The sequence below is a fragment of the Hipposideros armiger genome, unplaced genomic scaffold (assembly GCF_001890085.2).
Source record: "Hipposideros armiger isolate ML-2016 unplaced genomic scaffold, ASM189008v1 scaffold_967, whole genome shotgun sequence".
Classification (NCBI taxonomy): Eukaryota; Metazoa; Chordata; class Mammalia; order Chiroptera; family Hipposideridae; genus Hipposideros; species Hipposideros armiger.
Window position 1 is genome coordinate 193467 of NW_017732317.1, and position 14582 is coordinate 208048.

Here is a 14582-nt window from a genome sequence, read left to right on the forward strand (position 1 = left end):
ACTCCAATTTTTTTCTCATTTCCATTTGTGTGAAATATCTTTTTACTTTCAGTTTGTGTGTGTCTTTCGATCTGAGGTGGGTCTCTTGTAGACAGCATATGCATGGGTCTTGTTTTCTTATCCACTCAGCTTCCCTATGTCTTTTTTTTTTGAAAACATTTTATTGAGAAATAACTTAAACTTCCAAGCAAGTTACAAGTTAAAAAAAAAACACCTATGTATGATTTACCTAGATTCACCTATTGTTCACATACTAACATTTTGCCTTACTTGCTTTATCAGTTGTATCCAAAAAAATTAAGGCATTTGAGAGTGAATTGCATACATCATAGCCCTTTACCCCTAAGTACTTTAATATTTATTTCCAAAAAAATGACATCCTCTTACATTACTTCAGTTCTCAGTCCATTTAACATTGATGATACTTTACCCCAGCATCTAAAGTCCTTCATAGCATTTTCTCATCTAGTAAAGCTTCTAGCCTAGGATCAGATGTGGCATGTAGCTTTCCTGATTCAACCTTTATCTTTTATGTCCTCAATGTTTTCTGGTGAATATAGGTTTCCTCACCACATTTTGTAATAGAAAATGCTAGAACCAGTTTATGCATTCTTGGCTAGAATCCTAAGTGACATGTCCTTTTTAGGGATTCACCTCTGAGGTCACTTGATAGCCATCTGCCCCTCACTGATGATGTTAAATCTTGATCACCTGGTCAACGTGTTGTCCAATTTTTCCACTGTATAATTTTCCCCTTGGAGTGAATAACAAACGTATAGAAACATTTTCAGATCATGCAAACATTTTATCAGAATTATTTCCCCTTAGATTTAGCATCTACTGATGTTTCTTGTCTGAATCAATCTTTTACTTTGATAGCTACAAAATGGTTTTTCAATTCCAGCACTCCCTTCTCATTTACCCTTGGTCATCTATAAGCAAAGTCCTTCCTTCTTTCCTATTTATTCATTCAATTAATTTTCACTATGGACTTGTGGATTATTTTTTGAATGGTTCTAATTCATTATTTTGGTGCTCAAATGGCCTCATCTTTGGCCAGAGGGAGTCCCTTCAAGGTAGCTCCGTCGTCCTTGTAAAGTGCTCCTATCATTTTCCTTTTTTTAACACTTCCTTTTCTGGCCTAAGAAGCTCAGGCTCATCTTGTACTTACCCTGCCCCAGCCTTGGAATCAGCCATGGTTTCTTTTAGTGGGAGTGGTATTAGAAACCAAGACTTGGTACCTATGATTTATGTGAGGTGCTCTGATTTTCTTTTTCATTAAAAATTTATTTTGGTCACAGACCAAATAGATTTCACAACCTGAAGTTTGAAAAGTAACTGCTCAAGGGTAACTCACTCCCTTGTCACTAGCATCTCCCCAGGTCAAGCAGGAGACAGTCTCTCTGCAGTAAAAGCACTCCAAGAATCCTCTGGAAGCTAATGTAGGTCTCTGGGATAGTGAGAGGCTGCTTCCCAGTGGTTACAGCTGGGCTTAGCACTTAGCAGTTAGAGGCTGCGGAGCATGTTTAGGGGAGCAGCTGTTTTCCAGAGGCCTGAAGGCCTGGCCTTCAATTCGAAGTGTGTCTAGCTAAGTTTATCTCTTTTCCATGGTGGGAGCGTATCCACATTCTACACCTTGTCTCTAAAGACTGCTGGTGGTGGCTGCAGAGAACTGTGATTGTGACCTTTCAGTGACTCAGAGAGGTACTCTGAGCGTCTAAGGAAAAAACGAGTAGATGCCCACAGAGCACCAGGTTGTAACGACTGAGGCTTCAGACAACCCCCAACCCCCACTTCCCAAACCTGACAAGAATAGGAAACACTTGTTAATAGGGGCAGGTATTTTGGGTGTAACATCCAGCTTGGTCTGCATATATTATTATACCTTAGAAGTTTGGAGCTTCTACAGAGGCTGGTTCTGTTTTGTCCTATAGAAGTATCATTCCTCCTATTCAGCTAAATACATCTTCCAATTGGACATATTTCTTCTGGATCAGTGCAAGCTTTTTAATTCTCCCACTAAAGATAAACTCTAGCCCTGCATAGTCAGGTCCCTTCTCAAATGCATAATGTCCTTTATATTTAGTAAAATTATCTTGTGGAATTGGGCATAAAATAGCCAAGGCTAGTTTACTTTTTCATTGTTTTTTATACACTGTATTTTAAGAGTTATATAAAATAGAGAGCTGAAACCACATTTCTAAAGTCAAATTTTTTCTAGAATGTAAACTTAAAGATTGATATATAGAGACCCTTATAAACTGAAGAGTAGTAGAATTGCCATTATGGTAACATTAAATTTCTTTTAATTATTGAATTCTTACTAAATGCTAGACAATGTAGTTTCTCCAACTATTTTTATTAACACTTTCTGAGCACCTACTGGACTCTAGGGCTATAGAAATATGGGACTTTGCCTTGTGTAAGTTCTTATCTAATATTTTCCATCTGTAGTGGTTCCTGAATGCTGGTGGGCCCAAAATTTCCAACTGATTTTACTTCTATTATAGTCATCTGGGGAATAATTTATGTATTTAATACACTTCAGACAGCAATCTGCTGAACATTATGTTTCTATATTTAATAAGTTTGTGATAGTTTTTTTTTTTTTAACTGAGCCATCCTGCCACCTGTTGGCAGTTCAGCTTGGGCCAGGAATCAAACCGGCAACCCTGTTGCTCAGAGCTTGCACTCTTGAGCGAGCTCTTAACCAACTGAGCCACTTGGCCAACAGTAGTTTCCATTTTAATAACGTAATGGAATTTTTAGGCATTGTGTATGTAGGGCTAAGGAGTAGAGCAGGAACGATAATGCCCACTCTACAGTTTGGGAAGCTGAGGCCCAGAGAGGGAAGAATCTACCTGTAATGGAGCTACACCAGGGGCAAGATCTTTTAGGAGCTGCCCACAAAATTTGGAAAACAAACTTTCAAAATTTGGAAGCAACAATGCAGGTTTCAGAATGGTGCTATAAGAAAGGGAAATAGTGTGAAAGTCACAAAATAGTTTGTCCTTTAATTGTGAGCAAGCCTTCCTGATTTTAAGAAAAATTTCTTCCATATTTTGTTCAGTTCACTAATTCAGAAGAATGTGTGCTTTGCACTAGATTGGAGAGAGAATTTAAAATTTAAAAATGATTTGGGTCATGGCTGGTTCCCAACTGCCCACTGAGTCACAAATCTTAGGACTAGATGAGACTGAGCAGGCTGCTCCCACTACCAATGACCCCTGCATGCCTTAGCTAAAACCAAGGCCTTTTAAGAACCTCAGTCCCCAAGTTCAGAGGGCAGCTTTGTGTTGCCTCCCTCAGCCTGGAGGTTGTTTTCCAAAAAGCAGTGAAGGAGACTGAAAATGAACAGGTTGCGAAGGGAAGTCTGAGTCCCAGAATACTTCCCATCAAACTGGAGTAGGGCATTACCAGCAGAGGCCCGAGTTTAGAAACTCCTAGGGCTCGTTGGAACCTTTGAGGAGAACAGCAGCTGTCCTTGCTGCTTTCTTGGTAAGCACTGGGGTTGAGTCAGGAACCCTCAGGCCACCTTATGAAGGGTTAACAACCCTCTTTTCATTCTAGATTACTGCTTGTTTGACACACAGATGTGACTACAATTAAGTAATAAACTCCACATCTGTGGACATTTTGGTAGACTGGCTAGAAAGCTCTTGGAAAAAATTCATCAGTCTGTCATTTGTGCTGTTATCCACTAAAAGATCTGCTGTTAAGGGCAGGGAGGCACGGTCCAGCCCCATCCCAAAAAGACACACACAAAAACTCCATCCCTGAGCTGTGCTTATGCAGTACTGTAGTGCTCAGTAAGCTGAATGTATCTGCTTCACTTAGAGCCTTTAAAAACGATCCTAAGGAATGTTTTGTTGAACTTAAATTAATGCTTCGGGGGACGGAGGGGAAGAAATGAGGTGTTAGTTTATTTCTAAGAAATGTAGAATATTGCAGTTTTGAATATTAAATCTATTGCAACTATAAATCTTTCCATCGTTGCCATTCAGTCAGAAAAAGTCAAAGGAGAATTTCTTGGTAAAGAAGTAGGGGATTTTCTTAGGTGATAAGCTGAAGAGGATAAGCTGATGTGTCCTCTGTCAAGAGGAAGCCATAGCAGTAGTTTCTGTCAATTCAATGTTACTGCTACTCTGGCTTTTAAAGTGACAGGACTTTTGTTTAGGACTTGATGGTCATGCTGTGTGTAGAGTATATGAGCCCTAAAACGAATTAGACCTAGTTTCTTAAATAAAAATGGCTACATAAAATTTTCCCCTCCAGTTAGTCTTTTAGTACCAGGTACATGAACCAAACCCAAGATCCAACCTTGTCTACTTCTCATCACATGGTCCTGAATATAAGTTTCCCTCCTCTGCTGAGAGCTTTGGGAAGCAGGGAGGCTAGTGCAGCAGCTGTCAGGAACTAAGGCACAGGCACAGGCAGAGTTGGGTAAACTGAGTTGTGTGGCACAGGCTGCCGTTGACAAACGAGTCACAGAACCCTGCCCCTACCCGAAGCAGGGTGGGTTCTCATCACTCTCAAGTTCTCCCATCCCTTCCAGTTATATCTTTTAAAGGCACATCCAGAAATGTTGCAACTGGGGGCTGGGGTAAAGGTGTACACAGTTGCTACCCAGGGGTTAAGGGGCTGCAAGACTCCATGGCACAGAGCAATGAGGCTATGCTTGGCTTTGCCCAGAGGGCGGGGGAAGCAGCCTCCTGGAATCCAGCCTGCTTTGGTGTGGAGACCCAAGAAGGGGCCAGGAACAGAAAAGACCAAGGCTGTGGTCAGTAACGCACATACTTAACAAGTCTTTGGTGTTTGTATAGTAGCATCCATCTCCCTTATGTACAAAGGCTTCTGTAGCCAGCAAAGCTGTGAAAAGTGTGCTTCTGCAGTCGCTGGCCTGACTCCTCTGAATGTTGACCATCTGCTCACAGGCCCCTGGGCTCCAGGACCAGCCAGTTCTCGGTGACCATCTGCACATCCTGGCCACTCAGAGGCTCCCGCAGCCTCACCTTCACCTCCAGCTTGCCCCCAGTGGGCTTCCTTCCATCCAAGACCTCCAAAATCTCTCTGATCTCACTCTCATTCTCCAGGCCTCCAGTTTCAGGTGGGCTGTGCCGACCAGCTTGTAACTTCTAAAGAAGGACCCTTTGTGGAAGATGTCAAACGATTCCTTTGCTTTGGATCACCCTCCTGAAGCCCTGGTGGTTTCGGTTGATGTTTAGTTTGAAGAGTTGATCAAATTCTGGAGAGTTTGTGTTCTTCACCACAGCTGTTTTGCTCTTTTGAGCCTGGTCCGAGTTAGGGTAGTGGAACTCAAATCGCACAAAAGCATCCAAGTCATCAGGGGTCGAGGGGCTGGGAGGTTCATTCCCCAGACAATGACCAGATGCATTTCTGTGCTGTTGAGCTCTGAGAAGACCCTCACAGTCTGGAATGTCTTCAACTCAAAGTGGTGGCTAGGAGGGTTGAGGCCCTGGGCCTGGGCCAACTGTAGGATCTCTTGCTCCTTTTAGGAGTCTCTCTGTCTTTAACCTTTGGCATTTTAACTATGATGTGTTTTTGTGTGGGCCTGTTTGGGTTCATCTGGTTTGGAACGCTCTACATTTTCTGGGCTTGCATGCCAATTTCCTTCACCAGGGTAGGGAAGTTTTCAGTCATTATTTCTTCAAATATGTTCTTGATCCCTTGCTCCTTTTCTTTTCCTTCTGGTATTCCTATGATGCGAATGTTGTTGCACTTGATGTTGTCCCACAGGTCTCTTAAACTATCTTCTCTTAAACTATCCTCATTGGTTTTTATTCTTTTTGTTGTTCCGAATTAGGTGTATTCTGCTACCTTGTCTTCTAAATCAATGATTTGATCCTCTTCTTCATGTAATCTGCTGGTGATTCCTTCTAGTGTATTTTTCACTTCAGTTATTGTATTCTTTATTTCTGACTGGTTCTTTTTCATGGTTCCTGTGTTCTTCTTTGTGCTTGCTATCTCTTTGTTGAAATTCTCACTAATTTCCTTAAGCATTCTTATAATCAGTGTTTTAAACTCTGTCTCTGGTATGTAGTCTCCATTTTATTTAGTTCTATTTCTGGAAGTTTCTTCTATTCTTTTATATGGGACATCTTCCTGTTTTCCTCATTCTGGCTGCTGCTCTGTGTTTGCTATGTATTATGTAGATCTGTGTCTCTCAGTCTTTGCTGGGTGGCCTTATGTAGTAACTGTCCTGTGTAGTCAAATTGTGCAATCCCCCTCATCTCCTGTGTGTGTGTTCTAGGAGTGTCTCTTGTATGTGTTGTGTGTGTTCTCCTGTTATAGTTGAGCATTGATTGCTTTTGGTGTGTTGGTGGATGGGATTGACTCCCAGGCTGACTGACTATAAGGATTGGCTATGCCCAGTGTATGAACTGCTGTGAGGCAGCTGACCCCTCAGAGAAGGCTTTACCCCTGCAGGCTCTTTTGCCTATCTAGACTTCCCTTTTGGGGGTGTTGCTTGTGGGGCTAACTAGGTAGTGCTCTAGTGTCGTCTGAAGCTGGCCTCTGGGTGTGTTGCCTCTGGTGTCTCTTGGGTGGGGCTCCCATGCAGGGCAATGTCAGCCTTGCCTGTTACTGGCCCGCAGAAGCTTGGTAGGAGCCACAAAGCTATATGTGGTTGGCTACTGCCTGTGCTGGACCTGAAGGCATGTGGGAGTGACCTCGCTATGAACTCAGGCCTGCTACCACCAATAATGGGCCTGAGGCAGCTTAGCAAAAGGCCCAGGGCCTCCTAGGCCTATTTCCACCTGCCAGCTGTCCGTGAGGCCCAGGCGTTGAAAGAGGCTCCTTAGGTGCCTGGGCTGGGCTGGCTGACCCAGTATTGAGAGTGCCCTTGGTGATGCAGCACTAGCTGGGTGGGATGGAGTTTAGGGAGTCAGGAGGCATGACCAGTGGTTTTTACAACGTTAATGCAGATTCAGTCTTATGCCAGTACCTGGCCTGTGACCTCCTTGTACAGCCCTTGAGAACACTGCTAACAGGCACTGCCTCAGGCTCAAAAATCCCCGAGAGTTACCCCCGAGTGGCTGCAGTGCAGTTTTTGGGTCACACTCCACCACCAAAATCTCCCCAGGCCATTGGGGATTGTCTGCTGCTATAAAAAACCTATGCTATGGGGGGTGGGGTCAGCCTCCCAGAGTGCCCCTGTAAATGCAGTTGTATGTGCGCTGGACAGGGTTCCAGGAAGCTAAGGGGTATGATTGATGGTTTCTACAAAATCAGAGAGCTCTCAGCTTCCGCACTGGTGCTGTGCCCAGGACCACCCCACAAAAATGCCCCGAGAACACTACATCCAGCCCCTTACGCCACCTCCCATCTATGTTGCAGCTCAGGTCTTGGCTTAACACCCTCCAGCAACACACTTTCCAGGAAGCTTTTACAATCCCTTTCTCCACATCCTCAGCAACACTTGTTGTTTGTTGTCTTTTTTTTTTTTAAAGATTTTTATTGGGGAATTGAGGGGATGGGAACAGTGCTGGGGAATTGAGGGGAGGGGAACAGACAAGTTGCTGTCGTTTTGTTCTTCAGTCTAGTTGTGGAGGACGTTGCTTCACTGGCCCAAGTTGGCACCATCATTGCGCTCTTCCCAGGCGAGGCAGATCAGTCGCCGGCTTCTGGACGGCTGCTCACTGCGGCTGCTGGCTGCTCACTACATACGGTAGCCCATGGCAACCCAGTGCCACAGGGGCTGCAGCCTACGCCGTCACAGGCGACTCACAGCAGCCCAGCTCCAGGTTGAGATGTTGTTCAGCATCTTAGCTGTGGAGGGCAGTGTCACTGGCCCTCATATGTGGGATCCGAACCGGGGCCCTCTGGCGTCCCAAGCCAGTTCTTAACCATTGCGCCACTCAGCCGGCCCTGTTTGTTGTCTTTTTGATAATAGCTGTTCTGACAGCAATGAGGTAATATCTCACTGTGGTTTTTATTTGCATTTCTCTAATGATTAGTGAGGTTGAGCCTCTTTTCATATGTCTATTGGCCATTCGTATGTCTCCTTTGGAGAAATGTCTCTTCATGCCCTCTGCCCATTTTTGATTGGATTGTTTTGTTGTTGTTGCTATTAAGTTGTATGAGTTCCTTATACATTTTTTATATTAACCCCTTATTGGATATATCATTTGTGAATACATGCTCCCATTCAGTAGATTGTCCTTTTGTTTTGTTGATGGTTTCCTTCTTTGTGCAGAAGCTTTTAAGTTTGATGAAGTCCAATTTGTTATTTTTGCTTTTGTTTCCCTTGCACAAGGGGACATATTCAAAAAGATATTACTGAGACTGGTGTAAAATAATTTACTGCCTATGTTTTTTTCTAGGAGTTTTCTGGTTTCAGGTCTAACATTTAAGTCTTTAATCCATTTGGAGTTTAGTTTTTATATATGGTGTAAGAAGGTGGTCCAGTTTCATTTTTTCTTGTTTTTTTTTTTTGCATGTTTCTGTACAGTTTTCCCAGCACCACTTGTAGAGGCTTCTTTTCCTCATTTTATAGTCTTGCACCCTTCGTAATAGATTAATTAACCATATAATCAAGGATTTTTTTCTGGGTTCTCTATTCTGTTCTATTGGTCTATATGCCTGTTTTTGTGCCCGTACCATGCTGCTTGATTACCATGGCCTTGTAGTATAGTTTGATGTCAGGGATTGTGATACCTCCAATTTTGTTCTTTCTCAAGATTGCTTTGTATGTTTGTGGTCTTTTGTGATCCATATAAATTTTGGCATTATTTGTTCTGGTTCTGAGAAGAATATCATTGGTATATTGATAGGGATTGCGTAGAATTTATAGATTGCTTTGGGTAACATGGTCATTATATGATATTAATCTTTCTAATCCACGAGCACAGTATTTTATATGCTATGTCACATATAGCAGTGTGACTATAAGTGATGCAAACTTCAAAGTACCAGTTGCTTAAGCAAACAAGGCAGTTTTTATCTTATCACAAAGAAAATGCCTGAGGCAAACAGTATAGGGCTTGTGTGACAGTTCCATGCAGTCAGAAAAGCCCAGGTTCCTCCTATCTTCCTGCTCTGCCATACTCAACACATAACCTCCACCTAGTGGTCTAAGATGGTTGCATTAGTTCCAGCCATCGTGCTTGCATCCCGGCCAGTGGAAAGGAGGAAGGGAGAAAGGAGGGTGCACCCCACCGTCTAAGACACTTCTCAAAAGTTTTTGGACACATTCACTCAAAATCTGTGACCAGAACTCAGCCATGTGGCCATACCTAGATGCAAGGGAAGTGGGGATTTGGACTTTCTGTTGCAGGCACCAATGTTCCCAACTAAAGTTCAAGGTTTTTATGATTGAGGACAAAGGGAATGGAAAGTGGAAAGAATTAGACATCTTTGCTACCTAATTCTAATAAGTTCTAATAATTTCCAAAATTTAAATCTTATTTATATAGTTTTTGTTAAGTAGCCTGATCACACAGTATGAAATTCAAAATAGCATGTGGTGAAACCTCTCCCTCCTGCTTCTGCCCCCAGAGGAGCGACAGAGGTCATCTTGGGCCAGCAGTTCTCAAAGTGAATCCTAGGATCAGCCCTGCATCATAGGGTTTTGGTTTTTTTTAAATGCAGGTTTCCAGGCCCCTGCCCCTGTCTGGGGGTGAGGTCAAGAATTCATGTTTCAGCCAGCCTTTGGGGTCCTTGAGTCCAGTAACATCTGAGAGCAAATATGATACATGTGTGCCTGAGGGCACCCGGCCCGCCGGCCTCAGTGGAGACCCATTCATGGACTCACGCTGTCCTGCTGCTGCTTTACTGGGCAGCATTCAGGACCACAGACAACTTCCCTTCTTTACCAGCTAGCCTGGGACATAATCCAACTCCTCCACTAGTGATGTTTAAGTGTAAACACTTAAGTATATTCAGAGTTGTACATCCATCAGCATAATCCGTTCTAGGACATTTTGATCATTCTTTGTTATTTTTAATTTAATTTTTGAATAGTCATATTCAAATGACTCAAACGTTTTAAGAAAGCCTCCCCTCCATGCTTGCCTCTATCCATTCAGTGGTCCCCACACCAAGGGACAGCCATCTTTGAGGCTGTGTTACCTTCCAAATCTCTTCTTGGTCAGCGTGAATTGGACACAGATACATTTCTTTATCCACACTCATGGACGAGGTCAGGCCGCATTCTCACAGTGTTGTACTTTGCACCTTTCCCCAGTTCTTCTGTTTGGGCCCACCTGGCCGGCCCCTGGGGTGTCTCAGGAGTTCCGTGGGTGACAGGCCACTCACAGCAGGAGCAGGACCAGTGAGGCCTGGGACAACCATTCTTCGGTCAGTGGTCAGCTCTGGGCTGCCAGCTAGGTGGGGGATAGTGACATCCCTTCTCCCACGTTCCTCCCACCCCCACATCCGGAGCTCAGGCTGGTCTCCTTGGGGACCTGAACTGCACTCTTCTATGGAGCTGATTTTTCAAGTCTGTCCCTCTCTGGGACTATCAGCTTGCCAGGGCTTGGCTGGGGTCTGTGAGGAGTGCGTCCTCACAAATGTTTGTTGAATCAATGAATGAGTCAATCTATCCCTGCAGCCCCACCAGTAACCGTGGACCTTGGCACTTACTGCACTTCCTCGAGCCTCAGTCTCCTCTTTTGTAGGATGGGGACAACAAATTTTACCTCACAGTGCCATGGGCAAGATACATTGAGAGACAGCCATGGGACTGGAGAAGCAGAAATGTTTTTCCCTCCCTCTCTTCTCAGAAGAGGAAAATAGCCTTGACCACATATGTTGCTCTGTCAAGTTTAGTATTCCCCACCTCTGAACTCTAGGAGCCTGATTAAGCCTCAAGGTGGATTGGTCTCCCGTGCTTTCCTGCCAGGCGCCAGCAGGGGGCGCAGTGCATCCGTGGCCTGGAAAAGGCTTGTGGTCAAGGGAACTCAGCAAGGAAAGGGCCTAGGTCTTGGCCAGTGGAGTGTGGAGAATTCAGTTAAAGATTTTGTTGGGCATGGGCAGCAAAGGGAATAATAGACTTCATCAAAATTAAACACTCTTGTGCATCAAAGGATGCTATCAAGGGAATGCAAAGACTACCCACAGAATGGGAGAAAATATTTGCAAATCACAGATCTGACCAAAGTTGAGTATCTAGAATATATAGAGAACCGCTGAAACTCAAAAGCAAATGGAAAAACAACTGGATTCAAATATGGGCAAAGGACTTGAATAGACATCTCTCCCAAAAAGATACACACAAGGCTGTAAACACATGAAAAGATGCTCAAATCACTAACCTTAGGGAAATGCAAATCAAAACCACCTAACACCCATTAGGATAGTTAGAATTGCAAAAATGAAAAATAAGTGTTGGCAGGCATGTGGGGAAGCTGGAGCCTCATACAGGGCTGGTGGGGATGTAAAATGCTGCCGCCACTGTAGAAAACAGTCTGGGTGTTCCTCAAATGGTTACTTAACGTAGAGTGATCTTATCACCCGCAACTTCACATAAGTGTATACAAAAATGTGTACATGAATGTTCATAGCAGCCAAAAAATGGAAGCAACTCAACTATCCATCACCGGATGATGGATAGACAAATTATGGTCCATCTGTGCAATGGAATGATATTCAGCCATAAAAGGAATGAAGCTCTGACACCCACTACAGTGTGGATGAACTGGAAAGTATTAGGTGAGTGAAAGAAGCCAGACACAAAGGCCACATAGTGTGTGATTCTATTTATATGAAATGTCCTGAATAGGTGAATCCAGAGACAGAAAGTGGACTAGTGGTTGTAAGGGTCTGGGGGCTGGGGAGTGGGGAGTGACTGCTTGATAGGGTCTTTTTTTCTCTCCTCTTTCCCAAACGTTACTAAAGGGAAAGCAGTGATGGTAAATCTCTAGAAGACAATTTTCTGGGGTTCCGCCCTCAAAATTTCTAGATACATGCCCAAGTGTACTAAGCAGGTGAGCAGCTGGAATCCCCCATCTGTGGTCTGTCTTTGTGTCCACAGTGTGGCTTCATTAATTTCTGTCTGTAGCTCTCTGAGCACTTCCATATCCGGCAATTGCAGACGTGGAGCAGCTCATTAAGAACTGCATCTCCTGTGTCAAAAGCAAGAACAGGCTTGTCTAGAGCAGCAGGAAAGCCCTCTCATGAGTGATTTGTGTTAGCAACTACGTCCTGTGTCAGGGCTGCTGGGCCACAGTCAGAGCTTCGGGCTGATGCTAAAGGGGAACCAGAGTGACACCAGCCTCAGAATCAGGGTTATTTACATCCAGACTGACCAGCCCCCCCACCTCCACCCCGCATCTGTAGTTGCATTGTCAATGTTTTTTGTGTTACCAGGTACCAAGTCCTTGTGTTTTTCAGCATTATCTCCATATTCCAGTCTGTCAGCTAAAGCTACTTGAATCTTGAAAGGACAGCTGACATTTCTGAGATACTTTTCAGAGAACTGGTGCCTGTCACTGCTGTGGATAGTTTTTCAATTATCTCTCTTCAATCTGGTAGTGTGTAGTTTTCTGGTCTTTAAGACAAGCAATAAAGTTTCTAAATTCTGTTTGATCTTTGAAGTTGAAGCAGCAGATAGTGGTGGTCAGGGCCGTCAGCTCCATGGGGACTGGGTCCCGCTTTTCACTCTGGGCCCTGGCCTTCAACAGGGAGGCCGGGGCTTCTTCTGAAGTGATGAGATTGTTCTGGACAGGGTGGAAACGGTTGAACAAGTCTATGAATGTGCTGACACCACTGGGTTATATGCTTTAAAAGGGGACTTTTATGTTTATATGAATTATGTCTTCATTAAAAAAAAAAGACTGTTGGTCAGTGTGAAAATGTGGTGGCCGAGGGTTGCTCATGCCATTGCCACTCTAGCCCGCTTCCCCTGCTCCTCCTCCCCACCCAGAGTGTTGTTAAACATTTCTGTCCAGTTTCTAGACATTTTCAACTTTCTGTTGGGTTCATGTTCATGTTCTTGTTCATTTCTCCCCATGATTCTTTCTCTGGGGGGCCATGATGGAAAATTACAATGTGGCAGACAGGAGAGTGTCTGGGGAGCACACCTGGAGGGCTGGGAAGTGCAGACTGAGGTGGGGGTATTCACTGTCCCCTGGACCCTGCTGTGCGGTCCCAAGGCAGTGACATTAGGGGTGGGGGGGTCAGGTCTGCAGCAAGAGGCATCTTGAAAGCCTTGTGTTCCCATCCTGGAGAGATGCCAGCAGGGCCAGCAGTCAGCCCTCAGGCCCCGGTGTATGGCTCACTTAAAACAACTCCAAAGTTACAAACAGTCCCTGGAGTAGATTAATTTATTCAACTAAGTAACAAACACTGTTGGCGCTGCAACGGAACTAACAAAAGGTGTGTCCCCAACTTCACAGGTTTGCCAGGCTGCCCACCATGACCTCTGACCTCAGGGGTCTACAGTGAGGTCAGGGTGAGGCCAGATGGGATCAGCCCCATGGAGGCCAGTGCAGCAGCCAGCACCATGAACTGACCATGGCCTCACACTTTTCCGGGCATGCACTGTCTTCTCCAGTGGAGAGGGTTTACAATATCAACAGACAAATCAATAAAAAACCAGCATTTTCAGGAAAGTAAGGCAGCCATGTGCCTGGCCCACCCCACCTAGGCAAACTGAGGGATGATAGGGTTTGTATGTAGAAAACGCCTCAGTGTACACTAAAGCTGTTACCTGCCATGGCCCACATGGAGGGAAACCAGCAGGGCACGGGGTAGGAGAGACCGCTGGGTGCCAGGAGGTGGAGTCCTGTGCGGTGTTCCTATGGAAAAGGTAGGATTAAAACGCTGCTGCGAGATAAAGTCCCCAGCTGGTGTGCACCACTCACAACGACGTTGCAGGTTTATGCCCCACCTGCCAAGGTTGGGATGGGAGTGGAGGCTTCCAGGAGGGTGAGAGGGCAGAGCAAGGCCTGGTCTCACAACCTCGTAGAGAAGAGATGAAGGACGCATCTCTGCAGCTGCCCTCGGCAGTCACCTCCTCTGTGGGGGTGACAGTGGCCCTGCTGCCTTGGGGCCATGTGAGTGAATGCTGGTGCACACCTCTGGGCCGTGCTGGCCCCTCGCCAGGTGCCACCGACAACACCTTGGAGTAGTACTTTCCACAGCTACTCTTCCATGTGGTGTGGGGTACCCTGGTTTCCGCACAGTGCTGGGCATGGCTGTCGGCAGGCCTGGTGACCAGCAGAGTGTGGGTTTAACTGGTGGGGACCAGGCATGGACTAAGTGGTTATTCCAGCTGCCCCCACCCAGACTGGGAGCGATCCCTGGGAGGGGAGCTGTGACCCAGCACAAGTGTGATCTGAGGTGGCTGGAGGGCTCAGGGGCACAGGTCTCAGCCTCCTGAAACTCAGTTCCCATCCTCCTATGCTCGGGCCCTGGCTGCATGCTCCAAGCACTGTGGACCATCCACTCTGTCACCCTCGTGGTGACCCCGGGGGTCAGCAGCGCCATGACACAGTGTACAGATGGGAAACTGAGGACCAAGGGGCCAGTGTGCAGCAGGGTCCCCAGCCTAGGTGTAGCCTAAGGCAGCCCAGGGGCAGGACTTAATTAAGTCCAGGCCACACTTTTTACAGTCACCATCT

General features: G+C 45.4%; 1 pseudogene; it reads right to left on the minus strand.

Moving 5' to 3' along the window:
• Positions 1-11878: 11878 nt before the first annotated feature.
• Positions 11879-12596, minus strand: LOC109375544 (UPF0568 protein C14orf166 pseudogene; annotated as a pseudogene).
• Between the last annotated feature and the right edge of the window lie 1986 nt (positions 12597-14582).